The sequence below is a fragment of the Phyllobates terribilis genome, unplaced genomic scaffold, assembly GCF_046119375.1.
Source record: "Phyllobates terribilis strain yellow unplaced genomic scaffold, ASM4611937v1 Scaffold_11__3_contigs__length_659146591, whole genome shotgun sequence".
Classification (NCBI taxonomy): Eukaryota; Metazoa; Chordata; class Amphibia; order Anura; family Dendrobatidae; genus Phyllobates; species Phyllobates terribilis.
The window spans coordinates 114,683,013-114,700,433 of NW_027362771.1; the positions used below are offsets into that span (position 1 = coordinate 114,683,013).

The 17,421-nt window shown below is 40.7% G+C and overlaps 1 long non-coding RNA gene across 1 annotated transcript; it reads right to left on the reverse strand.

Annotated features, from left to right (window-relative positions):
* Window positions 1–9,824: 9,824 nt before the first annotated feature.
* On the reverse strand, window positions 9,825–17,073 carry LOC141165024 (uncharacterized). The gene is made up of 3 exons (XR_012251030.1): window positions 16,925–17,073; window positions 15,199–15,281; window positions 9,825–10,592 (listed from the first exon to the last, which is right to left on the reverse strand). It is a non-coding gene; the product is annotated as an uncharacterized lncRNA (long non-coding RNA).
* Between the last annotated feature and the right edge of the window lie 348 nt (window positions 17,074–17,421).

The following is a 17,421-nucleotide window of genomic DNA, read 5'->3' on the forward strand; positions in this document are numbered from 1 at the left end:
GCAAGTCCCAACTTAGGTCCATCATCTGTTAACAGAAATATAGGGGGCTTCAGTTACTGGTAGTACAAAGGCTCTGGAAAAGTGAAATGGCTCCCCACCCCCCAAAATAAATGTTTGGCATTTCTGTAGCGATGAGCGCTTGTCTAATTTACAGGTGCGTGTTTCCAGATGCATGAGCTGGGCACTACCACACACTGGGCACTACAACGTACTGGTGAATACAACGTACTGGGCAGCACAATGTACTGGTCACTACAATGTACTAGTTACTACAACATACTGGGCACTACTGCTACTGCTGCTTGTTTCTGGAAAACACCCATGGAGTCAAAATTGTCACTACACCTGTAAATAAATTCCATAAGGGGTATAATTTCCAAGATGGGGTCACTTGAGGGGGGATTCTGCTCTGCTATTTTTCTTCACTGCCCAATGATATAAAATTCTGTGACATATCTGTGGTGTCAATATGATCACTGCACCCCTAGAAGAATTCATTGAGAGGTGTAGTTTGTAAAATGGGATCACTTATGGTGGGTTCTGCTGTTCTTGCACCTCAGGGGCTCTGTCAATGTGACATAGCAAACTCAAACCAGTCCAGCAAAATCTGAACTCCAATATGGCGCTTCTTCCCTTCTGAGCTTTGCACTGTGCCTCAAAAGTAGTTTTCGACCACATATGGGTACCAAAATTGCACAACAAATTTTGGGATCCATTTTCACCTGCTATCCTTGTGAAAATGAAAAAATTTGGGGTTAAAACAACATTTTTGAGGGAATTTTTTTTTTCATTTTCACAGATCAGCATTGTAAAATTCTGTCTTCTGTAGACCCCCGGCTGTCATGATAACCCATCGGCGCCCCGCAATCACGTTTGGTACTTTTAGAATAGACAAAAAGAACAGATAAACGGAATAAGCATCCTACGTATTTCAGTTTCCAATGGAAGCAGAGGGCACTATTGACCTTTATGGGGTCTGTCTGATTTCCCTTTCTTGTCCTGCTTGTAGGTCTTTTTTCCCTGTTGTAAATTACTGACATTAAAATGGAAACTAGATGGATCCAATATAAATCATTGGGGCCTTTCTGCTTCCATTTGAAACAAGAATGCACAGACAGGATGCTAATTCTGTTTGACCTATTGTAGCAAAGCCAGGTAGGATATGGTTAAATCCTAGCTCTACAGGTTTTGATTAGATCACCTGGCTAGCACTGCATATAACCAGGCTAGCTGTTCTCTTAGTCAGTCAGCTCAGGGAAGCTGACCAGATTGGATGTGTCTTGTAGCTGAGGAGAGATGGAGACAAGCCAAAATCCCTCTCTGAGAAGAGTCTGCACGGACTGTGCACCAAACTGCAAGTATCAGTGGTTTCTGTGGACAATAGCTGTTTTGTTTGACTGAGCTGGGGTCAGCTCAGCTGTGTAGGAGTAACCAGGGTCTGTTCTGTTTAGTTAGCGCCTGGACAAGGCTAGGGATTTATGTTTATGATTTTTGTTTTGTTGCTGTGCATCCTGTGGTAAGCATTAAAAATTATACGCGCTTGGACCAAAAAAGCATTGACTCTGTGAACACTATCTAAGACCTAATGCCAACCAGAGAGAGTGAGTCCCTACACTGTCTATTCTAAATGGAACTGACAAACAGAAAGGATTAACAGACATAAACAAAGCCTAGGTTGCAAGTCATTGGAAAAACAGCACACCTCTTTCTACAGTATGTACCCTGCTGTACCTAATTTTCCTCAAATAGATGACACTATTAACTTACAGACTGCTCGCCTCTAAATTATCTTATACAGATTTTCCTAATTACAAATCTGGCTAAAAGAAATTACATTTTTTCAGAAAGAATAACACTATTTACTGCCCTATTCTTGTGGCCAAAAATGATAGAACCCTGTAGGAAGTTCTAGACACTTATATGAATTGACTCAGATGTATTAGTAGTCATACTGATTGTTATCCAACTTTCTATAGTAAAAATAGTTGAACATTATATAAACTGTATGTTACGATAGAATGCTTGTCTTCTATTTAAAGAAAATATCTATTTTTTTACTTACCTTTAGTGAACCAAGTGATGTCCGATAAGGTATCCAAGATGCATATTTGGGAAGTTTGTTTTGTCCACATCTGTAAAACAGTCTTTGATTCTTCTCTTCTGTACTTCGTAGCAAGATATTATATGGTGGAGATGGCATCAGTATCTGAGGGCTCAACATGTTATTGTTCTCCTCATTTTATAATTTGTTACAATAGTTTCCTTTTCTGTGACTACAAACTTTAGTAGCAGCAACCAAGGCAACAAGTGATGAGTCAGTAATGGACGCTACATGTAACATTAAATACCATCCAAGTAGTTAGTTATGCTTCAGAACCTCGGTTTTAATTCACTGGTTTGGAAAGAGAAGAGTGATAGAACCAACATGCCTCAAAATGTTCTGCTTATACAACAAGAATAGAGAATTGGTAAATGATTTACTAACGCAAAAGTTTGAAAGGCCTTGCTTGGTTAATATGCCTAATAATTTAAAAACACTTTATTAAATGCATTATACAAAAGTTACAAGATAAATTATCATACCTTATATAGTTAAATGACATTCTTTAAGCCAGGTTATATAAACATATTATTTCTCAGCTTTAGTGATGTATTTTTAACATTTTTAAACAGATCTTTGAGACCTAATAAGGCGGGTATACTTTTCTTGATAATACATATTAAAATGTCTATAAAATCTTTTCTAAAAGAGTAAACTCAATGTAAATTCACTTAGCCTAATCGACAGTCCCTCAGTGTCCCTCCTCCCTACTGTTGCTGAGATTCTACACTGCTCAGTACAAGCTGCAGCTATGAGGTTGTTTGGGTGGAGCCTGAATATATGTGGACTCATGAGCTCTCTCACTCTTTGGGTAGAGTCATACGACATTTTTCTCCACATCCTAGAAAAATAGATTATTCTGATATGACTCTGATCAGAGTTTGATCAGAGTAGCATCAGAGAAAAAAAACTAAGTTTCTCCATCACTGTCAGTTCATGAAAATTGGACTTAGATTTCCAGTTAGATTTTTTTCATGGACCCATAGACTTGCACTTCCAATTTTGATGAAAATCGGACATATCTCCGATTTTTTTTCCGGTGGACCATTAAGACATGCACAGCCCCATAATATATCAGGGGTACGAGTTCTTTGCGTGAAAAATACGGATAGCTCTCGTCCAACAAAATCGATCATGTGCACGAGCCATTTAGCTGGATTAATATGCTCATTTTAATATCAGGATTATGCAGCTATTCTGATGTGGATTTTTATGTGAAACACACTAGCTCCATCATACCTAAGAGATCTATTTTATTTGCATAACGTGGACAATTTGCATTAAATTGGGTGACAGATCCACTTTAATAACGTATGATGATAGTCTTTTGTACAACTTCTCTCTTATCTCCAATCTTACCATCTATAATAAGCTCTAAGACACAGGAGAAAGGCCCCATGAGTTGAGAACACTATATCTACTGCTATGTCTCATACCTTGGTAGTTTCCGCCATAGTACCCTTCTAATACTTTCTGACCAGTGAATCGGGTATATTTTATTATTATGTCACCAAAAATAACACCATTATTGGTTGCATCAGCAGCACTGCTTAGGGTCTGCTAAGTAAATTTGTTAAGGGAGCATTGAAATGCAATCACATCAGCTCCTAAAGTGATATTTGTAGATAAAACGACTCAAAAACACATTATTTTCAAGGCAAAGATAATATTCTAATTGTAGCATTACTTATAAAAAATAAATCAGAGCTATCAGATCCATCTAGGCACTAGACCTGTCCACGACATGCACTTGTGTACACCATAGAAGCAATTGTCTGGCATCATACTGTTATGTTAATGTGAAAAGGAACTTGATGTAATTTTACATAAAAATATCCGTTAACTAAGCAGCCCATTGGTGCATAAAAGTAGAATCATTCTATGTAGCATTTATGTGATTTATAAATATATATTGTCTTAACTAGTTTCTAAAGAGCGTCTTTGAGAGGAATTGTTAGAGGATTAACATAAATTACCAGGAGCTAAGTGTCATAATGGCTCCCAGTCTTTTGTGTGTCCATCATCCACTGATAATCTCAGAGGAGTAAGCCATTACTAAAACATATATTCAACAAGCATTGCAATTTCTTTAGATTTGAGGAGAAAAAAAATCAGAGTATTACTTTTTTTTAAGACATCAAATATAATATGCGGTGAAAAGTTCAAAGACAAAGTTTAAGAGAGTGTATGAAATGTTAAAATTTAGGAAGGGGTATAAAAATGGTTGAATTTAATTTGTGACTTTTTAATACAGAAAAAAAATCTATTTCAGACTTGGAAAAAGATGCTTTTAATGTTCTAGTAAACATAATGCCTTTTTCACACATCAGTATTTTGATCTATATTTGTGAGCCAAAATCAGGGATAGCTCCAAAACATAGGACAAGTGTTATTCCAACCCCTCCAATGTCCACCCCATCGCCCCTGAAAAAAAATGTTATCCATGGGATAGGGAAAAGCTAGGACACCCAGCAATCCCAACTTCAGGGGTCAGCAACCCTGAGAACAGGGATGTGCTGCCCTATCATAAATGGAGCTGAGGTCCACATGCTTGACCTCCTCTTCATTCATTGTTAACGGGACTGCTGGAGAAAGCAGAGTGCTGTACTCAACTATTTTCAGCAGTTTCATTGACCATGAATGATGCAGAGGCTGAACATGTGCACCTTTCTCGATTCAAGATGGCGATGTAGAGTCGCATTCTCTGGGTTCCAAAGCCCTGATCTAAGGATCACTGGGTGTCTCAGAAAACAAACCGCTGCAGTCAGCAAGATATGCCTTATTCAATGGAGAGAGATAACATTTTGGGGTAGGAAATACCTTCTAATCTTTCAATTATAGTTTTCTTCTTTGTAGGTTCTACTCCTGATTTTGGCTCACAAAAACTGATGAACAACTGACCAAAATACCTGACGTGAATGAGGCATCACTGTGATACTAAACAAACTACATCTAGTCCTGATAAAGGCCACCGTTTACAGTGCTCAAGCTAATATAGCTGTGGAATGCTATCTACAACAACGTTATGCTAGTGAATTATTATATAGGTGCATTTTATTGATATAGTCCATTTGATGGAAGATGACTGAAAGACCATGGGTGAGTTTTAGTATTAGTTTTGTACCAGTTTTCTTGTATAACAAAGTCACACATTTTGGGGCACACCATATTTGAGCTAAAATCCCCTGTGGTCCAGTATTTTGTATATACTGTAGTATTCCACTCACCATGTTGGAGAGATTCTTCTCCATAGTATGGCATGTAATAGAGCATGCTGCTCCTTTCTGTCGAATTCCATACACCACTGAATGCCTTTGTATGAAAGTGGAAACATATGGAGGTACAGTATTGCTCCTTGCACACTTATGGGTGAGCCATTATGGCTCCATAAAAAGCAAATACATATATAATTGTGTGTCATTTGTCATCAACTGACAATTTTAATATTAATTTAGATAGTATAGGGGTGACAACCAAAAAGATGGTACTTCTTGTTGTAACTTTGCATATATTCATTTCATTAAAATCAGTTATAAAGATATTATTATAAACTCCTGAAGAATATTTTGAATAATGTATGATATTATAAAATTCACTGGCAATCCTTTTTTATCAACCAAAAACTACATCTATTCTAATCCTCTTTTGATCAGCCTGGTACCAATTATTATAACTGAGTAAAAAAACACAAGAGAAAACACAATTCTTCATTATTAAAAATGCATACTGTTGCTGTAGTCTAGAAAATAGGAGAACAGATATAGTGAGATGCAATGAGACATTATGGTCAGTCTGAGCCTCCACATTACAAAGTACAATGAAGAGCATAGGATGGAGACAATTGGGAAGCAGATGTAGCCTTGATATATTAGGGGCCAAGTTTGCAGGGGGTGCAACTATGGTCTCCAGTCTGATACTCCTTATTTATTTTGCGTTTTACATTTTTGTCTTAGCATACATATTTTGAGGACCACAGCGGGGTAGAAGAGCCATGTGGTCAATTTAGTGACACAGCTAAGAGGAAGAAGAGAAGAAATGAGGACAGGCTGATTTATGTCTCTCTTGCCCTCTAAGCCTAGGTCATCATGCTATCAGCAGTCAGTCTGTCATAAATCTTGAAGTTCATGCCTCATTAAACAACCTAGTTAAGAATCTGCTGCAGCACTTTTAATGTTTGATGCATTAGGAATGGGAGATTAAAAAAGAGGGTGAGTTATACAATCAACCTCCTCTATCACTAATCACGAGCCTAGTACAGACAGACATGCTACAGGTTAGCTCATGAGTATATTTCACACTTTATTTGGTCCATTGGTCCTCGGTCACTATGGCAAATGTTATTATGTATGGACATTATAATTTACTTAGTTATAGTGGTACCGACATATTCTACAAATATTTAGATCAAATTATCCAATCCACACAGGCAGCCTGTTCCTTGTGGGCTCTGATGAAAGCTTTCACTAGCAGCAATAGTAAAGAATGATGATTAAGTGAAACATGTTTTTGAAGTTTGGGAAAAATTTGGAGTACTAACAAAATACCCATTGTAAAAATGGGAATGTAAAATCTTCATAGAGATGTTAACCGTTCCCATTGTTGTAAAGCTAAGCTATTTTTCCATGCAATCAATATTACATTTCAATACTAGTGTTGTGGCCAACTAAATGTCCGCTATTGTAGAATATCTATATATCTTACTGTAAATTGTAAGAGGTAGCTTTAAGGTGAACCTGATAGCTGATATATGCTGCTCTAACCATGGGCAGCATGAATCAGACACTGGCTGTGTGACTGCAGCCATGTACGTTTTATTCTGAAACACTGCAGCATTTCAGAGAAAATCGACATTTAAGATCTGGCTGAGGATCATCTCCCTGTACACACATGTAGGTAGACATCTGTCGCTCAAGGGGGGTGGGGTGCTGAGAAGCCATCTCTTGGACCTCTTGGTCACCCAAGTGGCATGGTTTACAGGCAGCTTTTAAACGAATGTGTGAAACATACCTGCCCGAAATGACAGAAACAGACTTTGATTCATGCTGCCTGTGGTTAAAGGGAATCTGTCAGTAGGACCAGACTTCCTAAGCCATCTGTATGGACATGTAAGTCGTAGGAAGCTGAATAACATGATACCTTGATATCTCCAATCTGATATCTTATTCCTGAGAAATCCACGTTTTTCTTATATGTAAATGAGCTGTTCAGGGCTATGTAAATGAGCTTTCCAGGGTATGGGCCAGACATTGATCTACATGTCAATCTGCCTCCAGAGATTATTTTCAATAAAATGGGGAGTTACCAGTGAGAGACATGTAACTAACACAGAATAGTAGAACTGAACTTTGTTTCCATACAAACACATTTTTTGCATCTCAGCTCTGCTGTATTGTAACAATATTGCAACCCTGTCTGTCTGTGAGCTGGAAGCTGAGAGGAACCTGCAGATGTGTCAGGTATAATCACACACAGCTCTGCAGTGAGATCAGGAGAGCAGAGAGCGGCCATTACTCATCACACTGGTAACTCCCAATTCATGTAAAATAATCTCTGGAGATCTAAAATAAATAAAATACAATAAAATAATCTCATGCAGATCAGTGTCCAGCCCATAGCCCTGAACAGCTCATTTACATAAAAGAAAAACGTAAATATTTCTGGAATAAGACATTGCATCACAGATATCAAGGTATCATATTATTCAGCTTCCTATGACATGACTCCAGTATCACGTTCCCTTTAAAGTTGCCACTTACAATTTACAATAATTTTGAGGAGCAAAAATCATCTTCCCTTTAAGCATTCGATTGCTTCTTGCTTGATATGATAAAAACACTTGACTCATAGGAATAACCTACAGGATGTGAAATATGAAAAATGTCATATAACAATATAAAAAGTTTGTTCATGAGCTGAGTCAGGTTTATGATATTTACTTTTAAAAGTATGTGAGTTATTATATTTTGGGATAGATTCACCCAGGCTTTTGTTGAGACTGTTGATAACTCTTTTAGATCTTCTTAGGCAACATTCTTATAGTTGCTCAACTTTGCTACTATCAGAAAATGATCTACTGTTTAAATCACTTTTTTGTATTACATTTATTTTTTTAAAAATTCATTTTTTCATATCACAAACTTTATTAATAATTATTAATAATTTTATTTCTATAGGGCCAACATATTCCGCAGCACTTTACAATTCAGAGAGGACATCTACAGATAATATCAGATGTTACAGAGTAACACATAATGCAACACATAGCAAGAGGAGTGAGGAGGACCCTTTATTTAAAAAAAAATATATAGTGATTTTGCAACGTTACACTGGCAGCTGAGGCTTTTTTAGACACATATTTCCTGTCCTTTCAGAAATAGTTTTCAGCAAGGCTCCAGAATTATGACAGGTAACAGCTCTGTACACAAGTGATAATACAAGATCAACCATTCACAAAAGGTGATTTCACACTTGACCCTGATCACCCTCCCTTCACAGGGACCTTAGCCCCACTTGATGCTTCAATATAAAAGATAGGATAAGAATCCAACAAATGTGGCTATGTACACATGTTGTTTCCTAAAACTGTGGAGTCTAAAAAAAGCCCCAGTGGCCAGAGTGAAAATTTCAAGATTCCTATTTGTTATTTTTAATACAGATCATAATATATACCCTCCCCCACCAAAAAAAGCATTTAGCACTAAAAACTGATTTAAACAATAGGCCATTTTCTGATAATAGTTTCCCTTTGAAACGAGCTGTGGTCTTGGGTGAAGATAAAATGTGAATGTCTTATATAAACGGAAATCTTTACTTTTACTTTTTATTTGATGTGTTAGGCTATGTTCACACATTGCGTTTTTGCTGTGTGTTTTTTTCTGCAGCAAAACCTGATTTCTTGCCAGGAGGTTTGTTCAGGATTTTTCTTGCTTTTTTGCTTGTTTTTTGGTGCATTTTCTTCAGTGGTTTTTACACTGTCCTTTTGTCTCTTTTATGCATGTACATGAAGTTCAGTGGAAAAAAAAATCTCATTCTGGTTTTGGCACAAAAAACGCTGAAAAAACGCTGAAAAACCTGACACCTGCGTTTTTGGTGCGTTTTTTTCACTATCCATTACTTCCAATGGATGAAAAAACGCTGAAAGAAGTGACATGCTCTATTTTGCAAAAAAAACATGCAAAGCACAAAATCCTGATAAAAAAACATGATGTGTGCATGAGATTTCTGGAATCTCATAGACTTTGCTAGTACTGTAAAATGTAGGAGAACATTTGCATTAAAAAAACACATAAAAAAATGCTGAAAAAAACAAGATGTGTGAACATAGCATTAATATATTGAGCTTCTTTTGCTGCATTTTCAGCTACTATACCAGAAATTCCATGACACATTATCCAGTGAAAATAAAATACATTCAGACAATAACTTATCCATGCTTAAAAAAAATTACAAAATTAGAAAAATTACTAAAATGTTTATTAACTTTACAACAATGATATTCAGTATAGCTTCATTAGATAGCCATGAAAAATAACTGAAGCATTATAGTTGCATGCATCCGCAAAGTTTAATAGGAGGAGCCCCTGTGGTGCATTATTTCTGTGACAAGTCCACAGACAATAGAAATCATTTTCTTCTATTCACTGATTAAAAATAATCACATAATATTCTTAATTGCTGCAATTTCACCCAATTAGAACACTGAAGCCTTTAATATTCTGCTCAATGCATAATGAATATGGATTCATGTTGAAAAGGCTTACATAGCTTCACATCGATGTTTCTGCATCAAGATATACGGTTATGGCTTAGTAATTAACAGCCAGAATGTGTTAGTAGAATAAAAAATATATTTATATATTATGTATCTTCGCGGTAAAAAATCTTTATCCATCTCTGACAATGATTTTTTGTCTATTTGTTAAAATCTCCTGCGTCTCTCCTTTAGTTTCCATATTGTCTCTGCTGTCAAGGCAGATTTGATCTACTCCTCACGTTTGTATTTCACATGAGAAAATCCCTTTCTTTGCATGGTATAAAAGTGTAACTGAAATAAAAAAATACGAAGCGACCGCTCTACACAAATACCCACCAAGCTCAGGGGGCAATTCGGGCAGGTTGTGGGGTCATACTTCTAATCATTGATACGCTTGCTCTGTCAGACCTGGGTCTTTTGAAGCAAGGTCAATGCCAAGACCTCTGCTGAGTGTCCTCAGTACAAAATTAACAAGTGTGACAATTTGGGGTCCCTCCCATAAAGACCTCTAGTCCTGCCAGTTTTTCAATGCAATAAATAGAGACATCTGGATGGAGGCTTTTCAGAGCAGTAATTGAAAATGAGAATGGATCAAGTTCTGGCATGTTGCATTCATAAATCTTGAGCCTTAATTACATTAAAGCAAAATGTTGGACTTGACTCTATTGAAATGGCAGATTCAGATCAATGTTGAGATCATGAATCTTTAGGAGAAGCTCTTAATTTCATCTTCTGGATCTGTAATAATGGATAAAGATGTATTAGAATAATACATAACGCACGCTTGAAAAAGACATAGATCATAGATACAGAACATGCTGTCCATAAACAGCTTTCTGAATAGATGAAGTATCCTCATACAATCTCCACCACATGTCCCAGTAAACCCTGAAAAATGACGTGTAAAAATAGGTGAAATTAGAGTGAGGACGAAGCAGGTAAAATTATATAGAACTAGCAGTGCAAAGAGGCCAAAAAAGAATTATAGGAATGATCAACAAAAGTAATTAATAAAAAAGTGGAAACAACAGGCAAAAGGGGGAAGATGCATGAGCTAGTACCAGAATGATCGCTAAGGCCATCTCTGGGAGGTAGCTATTAGTGTTGAGCGAATTTGTTCAGCATTTCAAATTCGGGTTAGTGTTCGGGGTTCCGGCTTGTTCGCGCCAAAAAATCGGCTCCGCCCATGATCATCCCTGATGTTATCTGCGTGACTGCATGGCAAATCAGGGATGTTCATGGGTGGAGCCAATTTTTTGGCGCGAGCAAGCTGGAACCCCGAACACAAACCTGAATTTGAAATGTTGAACAAATTCGCTCAACACTAGTAGCTATACTATGTTAATTATGTTAAACAGTCAGACAATGACTTATAGTATAGCTATCTTCCATACCTGGCACAAGTAAGACAGTTTATTTTCCTTCCTGGAAATAACTAATTTATGTTTTTCATGGAGCAACAAGAATTTAAATTCATCTCCTCTCCTTAAGACAGGGATGTCAAACTCAAATACACAGAGGACCAAAATTAAAAGCTGGGACAAAGCCACAGGCCAACCTTGATATTTATTAAAACAAATTCTACAATTGAGGAAGTTTTTCCTTATCATCAAACATAAGTATGAAAATGTTCATATGGAAACAAATTTAAAATGTACTTTGTTCATGGGAAAACTCCTTTAATTAATAGATCTTAGAATTAAATATTGGAATAATATAATGTATGAAAGAGCAGTAAAAAGCATATGGCCCAATGGCCTAATTTAAACATGTAATAACAAAGGATAAAAAACCTTGAATATTATAGATAATAAAGTGTAATGCCAACAAAAGTACTCCCAAACAGAGTATGATACCCCCACAGTGAATTCCCCCACATGCACGGTATGATGACCCTACTGTATCCCCCTCCCTCAATCCCCCCGACAAAGAATGGTGACCCCCCCACACTATGATTCTCCAACTGTAATCCCCACATAGCCCTCCATACAGTATAATGGCCACAAAAAGTGCTCCATACAGTATAATGGCACCACATAGTGCTCCATAATAATGGGCCCCACATTAAAAAAATAAATACTCACCTCTGCCCGCTCCCCCGCTGCTATTCATGGGGTCTTCATATCCTCTGTACATCTCGGTACAGCGGGCGCGTTGTAATGATGTCATCGAGCCCGCAGGATGACTATATAGTTGAAAGTGCGATGATGGGCGGGAGAACCACCCAGTGTCATGGATCAAATATACTCAGGGGAACCACCTGGCGTCGCGGGCCAAATATACTCACCCTGGAGACCAAATTTGGCCCACGGGCCAGAGTATAACATATGTGCCTTAAAAGTAGCTAGTCCAGGGAAGTCCTGTACTTCCAAGCTTGATAGTTGGCTTAAAATCCAAAAATGGTCAGCTTAAAGTGAGTTTGTCTAAAGATTTCACAATACAAATTGTATTCATTATTAAGTAGATCTTTTAGGTCTGATGAGACTGGTGCATGGTGCATTTACTTTGAAACTACTTCAGAATGCTATGCAATTCTTACATTAAGATGAGAATTTTACTTAATCTCCTCCCACCCAGTCTTACAACCGCAGCTTGTATTGAGCAGTGTGAGATCTGAGTGGAGAGGACACTGAGGAACTGTCATTCAGGCTATGTGGGTGGAGATTGAGTTAACACTCATAAAAAATTATACATCCATTCATGGATTTTAAAGTAAATACAGTCTCCTTATTGGATCTAAGAAAGTTATCTAGTAATGTATGCATGGGGACCCTATAAATTTGTTTATTAATGCTGAGGTCCCACTTCCAACCAAATAAGTAACCAGATTGGAAATGGACAGAAGCAACCAGCCCTCAGAATCCCAACCAGAAGTTCAAGAATATGTTAATATTAGAGTCTACATAAAAACACTACTTGCTGGTTCCTGGTACCCAGTTTTTGACTTTTAGATATATATCTACTACTTTTGGACAATGTCTTCTATGCAGGGTCGGACTGGGTGTCTGGGGCCCACAGGGGGAATTGACTCTAGGGGCCCACCCTATAGCTATATGCAAATACCTGTTAGCCGTTATCCCTGTTATAGTGGAGCGGCAGGTGGGATGTCTGACTGCAGCTCCATTCATTCTCTTTGGGGTTCCAGAAAAAAACAAGCACAGCGCTCGCAGCCACTGAGGGAATGAATGGATCAGTTGTTAAGTCTAACATGCCGCTCCAGTCTAGTGCGGATTAAAGTGTGGCGCCCCTGAGGCTTCAGTCGCCACAGGGGTACTGCACCTCAGACCGAGGTGTGGTATCTCCTCTCCGAGGTAAGGAAGGAGCATCTATTGGGACCCCACCACATCCATCCAACACTATACCTCTCCCACCTGAGGGGGGCTTTAAGGCACCAGGGTGCTGCCCCAGCCGGGATAAGAGGAGATGGGGGGGAACCAAAAGATAGGGGGAAACATGTAGTGGGTGAGGGTGGAGGACGCACTTAGAGGTTACACCACAAAATTCATATTTAATAAACGGCCATCTTGTGCTTATGGTCTTTGATTGTGATCTTCATCACTGAACGTGGCTTTCTGTGTGAACCTGCAGCTGATTGAAGATACACGGTCCTCGTGCTCTGGCCTTGAGGCGAGGAGCGGGCTAGAGTTAATGGCTGTCTCTACCCGGTCAAGGTCCCTACCCAAGAAGGCCTGGACGGGAGCAGAGGAGACAAGCTCCACAGGCAAAAGGATCCTAGGGGGATGCAGACGGAGCGGTATATGCCACCTGTCCTCACTATTCCGGCCTAGTCAGAGGGACTCCTGCTGCAAAAGGGGTACCGACCCCCGATATCTGACTCTGTCACTTCAAGTCCTAGTCACCGGGTAACGGACGGAGAGGAGTCGCCACCCGTACCCTTGTTCTGTGCATAGTCCGGAGGGAGACCCGGCTTTAGTACACGTACCACACACGGACTGGAGAGATCCTAGTGGGAAAGTCTAGGAACACTCTGGTACGGGGGTCCTAATTGATGCACCCGAACTACCCAGAGTATGCTGAACCTGTTCCTGGTGGTCGCAGCGCGCCGTGAGGAGCAGGGAGAAGCCTTGCAGCTGTGCATCCTACCGTGAGTAAAGCTTGGAAGAATATCCCTATGGCCTCCAGTCCTTTATTGAAGCGCGGCACTGCACCACACCGCACCACATCTCCCACTACAACTCCCATCCTCCTGCTCCCTCTGCCCTGAGGCCCTGCTCTGCCTGTGGGGAGTAGTACCATCTGCTGCTGCCACTACATTCCGCCTCAGAGGACTGAATGAAGCGCTGGTGGAGGATCACCAGAAACCACAGGTGGCGTAGTCATTTAATCCACTCGATTAACACCAAACCCTGATAGCCCATTAAATCTTTTAATGTGACAGCTCTGGGCACGGAACGGGTCCAGGCCATGACTGCAACCCCCCAAAACATCTGACCTGGCTCCGAGTACCCGCATCTCCCAGGGTGGGCTGTGAGCGTCACAAAAGCTTCACATTCTGCGGATTGGGTCCCAGCAGTCAGACCCCCTCCAATCAATACATTATTACTTATCCAGTGGAGAGGTGATTACTTTTTTTCACCGGAGGACCTCTGTAAGTGCATCTCTGCCGCTGTGTTCCAAGTATTTAATCTCTAATGGAAATAAAGAATCTTCGCTAATTAATATCAGAGAGAACAAATAACCCCGATACACAACACAATCCACTATACCAAGACCAATAATACAACATACAAGGGACAAATACCGCCACACCATGACCAGACCACATATTACCACCATATAGTGACCAAATAATACCACATAGAAGGAAAAAAGACGGCCACACCATGACCAGACCACATATTACCACCACATAGTGATCGAATAATACCACATACAAGGAAAAAAGACCGCCACACCATGAGCAGATCATATATTACCAGATCACATATTACCAGCATATAGCGACAAAATAATACCATATACAAGGGACAAATACCGCCACACCATGACCAGATCACATATTACCACTATATAGTGACCGAATAATTCCACATACAAGGAACAAAGACTGCCACACCAGGACCAGACCACATAATGATCGAATAATACCACAAACAAGAAACAAATACCTCCACACCGTTACCACCCCATATTGACCGACTACTACAATACTGATCATGAATACAAACCACAATACTAAAAACACTGTTATTACCACCAGTGACATTATACACAAGAGCTCTGTATATAGTGTACAGGTAATACAGGGATCACCAGTGACGTTATACACAGGAGCTCTGTATATAGTGTATAGTGTTCGTGTACATGTAATACACTGACTCACCAGTGACGTCTCTAGGTGGAGTCCTTCATCTTCGCTTTTCTTCTTCATCTGGCACAAACCACCATCACTTCTTCCAGCCATCTCTGCAGAAAATAACTGTCATCAATAGCTGATCGCTTCTAGAGCACAATCCCCACTTTTTCCCCATCTTCAACAACACGCCAGATTAATATAAAAAAGGGACGTAGTGCCGCACTGTACAGTAACAGGAACTCCCTTTTTGTTCCCCCCATGAAAAACAGTTTCCTAAAAAGTAAATTATATTACAGTAGTAATAATGTCCCTAATTGGATCTTAAAAAGTAATTATGTTCCCCACCATAAACTATTAATGTATGTTCCTCAATCTGACCCCCAAAGAGTAATTAAGTCCCTCAACCTGCCCCCCTTTATTTAATAATGTGCCCCAGCCTGGCCCCCTATGTCTCTTGTCCAGCCTGGCCCCCAGATATCCATTCTGACCCCCATATGTTCCTTGTCCTGGCCCCCAGATATCCATCTTAACCCCATATGTCCCTTGTCCAGCCTGTCCCTCATCCTGGCCCCCATATGTCCCTTGTCCTAGTCCCCCCATATAGCCATCCTGGCCCCCATATGTTCCTTGTCCTGGCTCCCCCATATATCCATCCTGGCCCCCATATATCCATCCTGGCACCCATATCCCTTGTCCTGTCCCCACATATAGCCATCCTGGCACCCATATGTCCCTTGTCCTGCCCCCGCATATACCCATCCTGGTCCCCATATATCCCTTGTACTGCCCCCCCTATATGTCCATCCTGGCCCCCATTTGTCCCTTGTCAAGCGCCCCACATATACCCATCCTGGTCCCCATATATCCCTTGTATTGTCCTCCCTATATGTCCATCCTGGCCCCCATATCTCTTGCCCTGTTCCCCTCATATAGCCATTCTGCCTCCCATATATCCCTTGTACGGCCCCCCCATATATCCATCCTGGCCCCCATATCCCTGTCCTGCCCCCCCATATAGCCATCCTGGCCCCAATATTGCTCTTGTCCTGGCTCGCCATATATCCATACTGGCTCCCATATCAATTGTCTTGCCCCCCCATATATCCATCCTGGTCCCCATATCCCTTGTACTGCCCCCCCATATATCCATCCTGGCCCCCATATCCTTTGTCCTGCTCCCCCATCCATATAGCCATCTGGGCCCCCATATATCTATTGACCTGCCCCACCATATATCCATGCTGCCCCCCCCTATATATCCATACAGGCCCCCATATCCCTTGTCCTGCACACCATATATCCATGCAGGCGGACCTCTCTATATATCCATGCAGGCCCCCTTATAAGTCCATGCAGGTCCCCCATATCCCTTGTCCTGCCCCCCATATATCCATGCAGGCTCCCCCCATGTCCCTTGTCCTGCCCCCATATATCCATGCAGGCTCCCCCCATATATCCATGCAGGCCCCCATATCTCTTGTCCTGCACCCCATATATCCATGCAGGCCCCCATATCCCTTGTCCTGCTCCCCATATATCCATACAGGCCTCCATATTCCTTGTCCTGTACACCATATATCCATGCAGGCGGTCCCCTATATATTCATGTAGGCCCCCCTATAAATCCATGCAGGCCCCCCCATATAACCATACAGCCCCCCATATATCCATGGAGGCCTCCCCATATAGCCCCTTGTCCTTGCCTCGGCATCATGCCGCATCCACAAAAGGAAAAAAAAAAGATTTCTCTTACTTTCCTGCGCTCCTGGTGCCATGCGGTGTCCTCCACTTCAAATCCGGAGCGCTCATGGTCGCCAACCTAGCAGAGGCCAGTGGCTGACATGAGTACGTCTATCGCAGCCGGCGCCTGACATTGACATCATACGCTGGTGACGCCAGATCGTTAGTATTCATCGGGACGTGCGACGCGGCGGTTCAGGTAATGAACGCTGCGTGCGCACGTCCCTGCACATACTGTGACTGCGCTTTTAAAGGGCCCGTGCCCCCAAAAACCCGCAGTCTTTTTTTTTTTTTTTTCTTTTTCTTCCCCCTCTTCTCTGCTGCAAGGGGCCGGGCCCACCGGGGAATTCCCCGATACCCCGCCAGGCCAGTCTGACCCTGCTTCTCTGGAGACCCTTTTATGGCTATGGCGATGCCATAAAGACATAGCTTTAGGATTAAACAATAACACTCTCTTTATATCGTCATCAGGTTTAACCTCATTAAGAATTAGGGCTCGCTCACACGCGC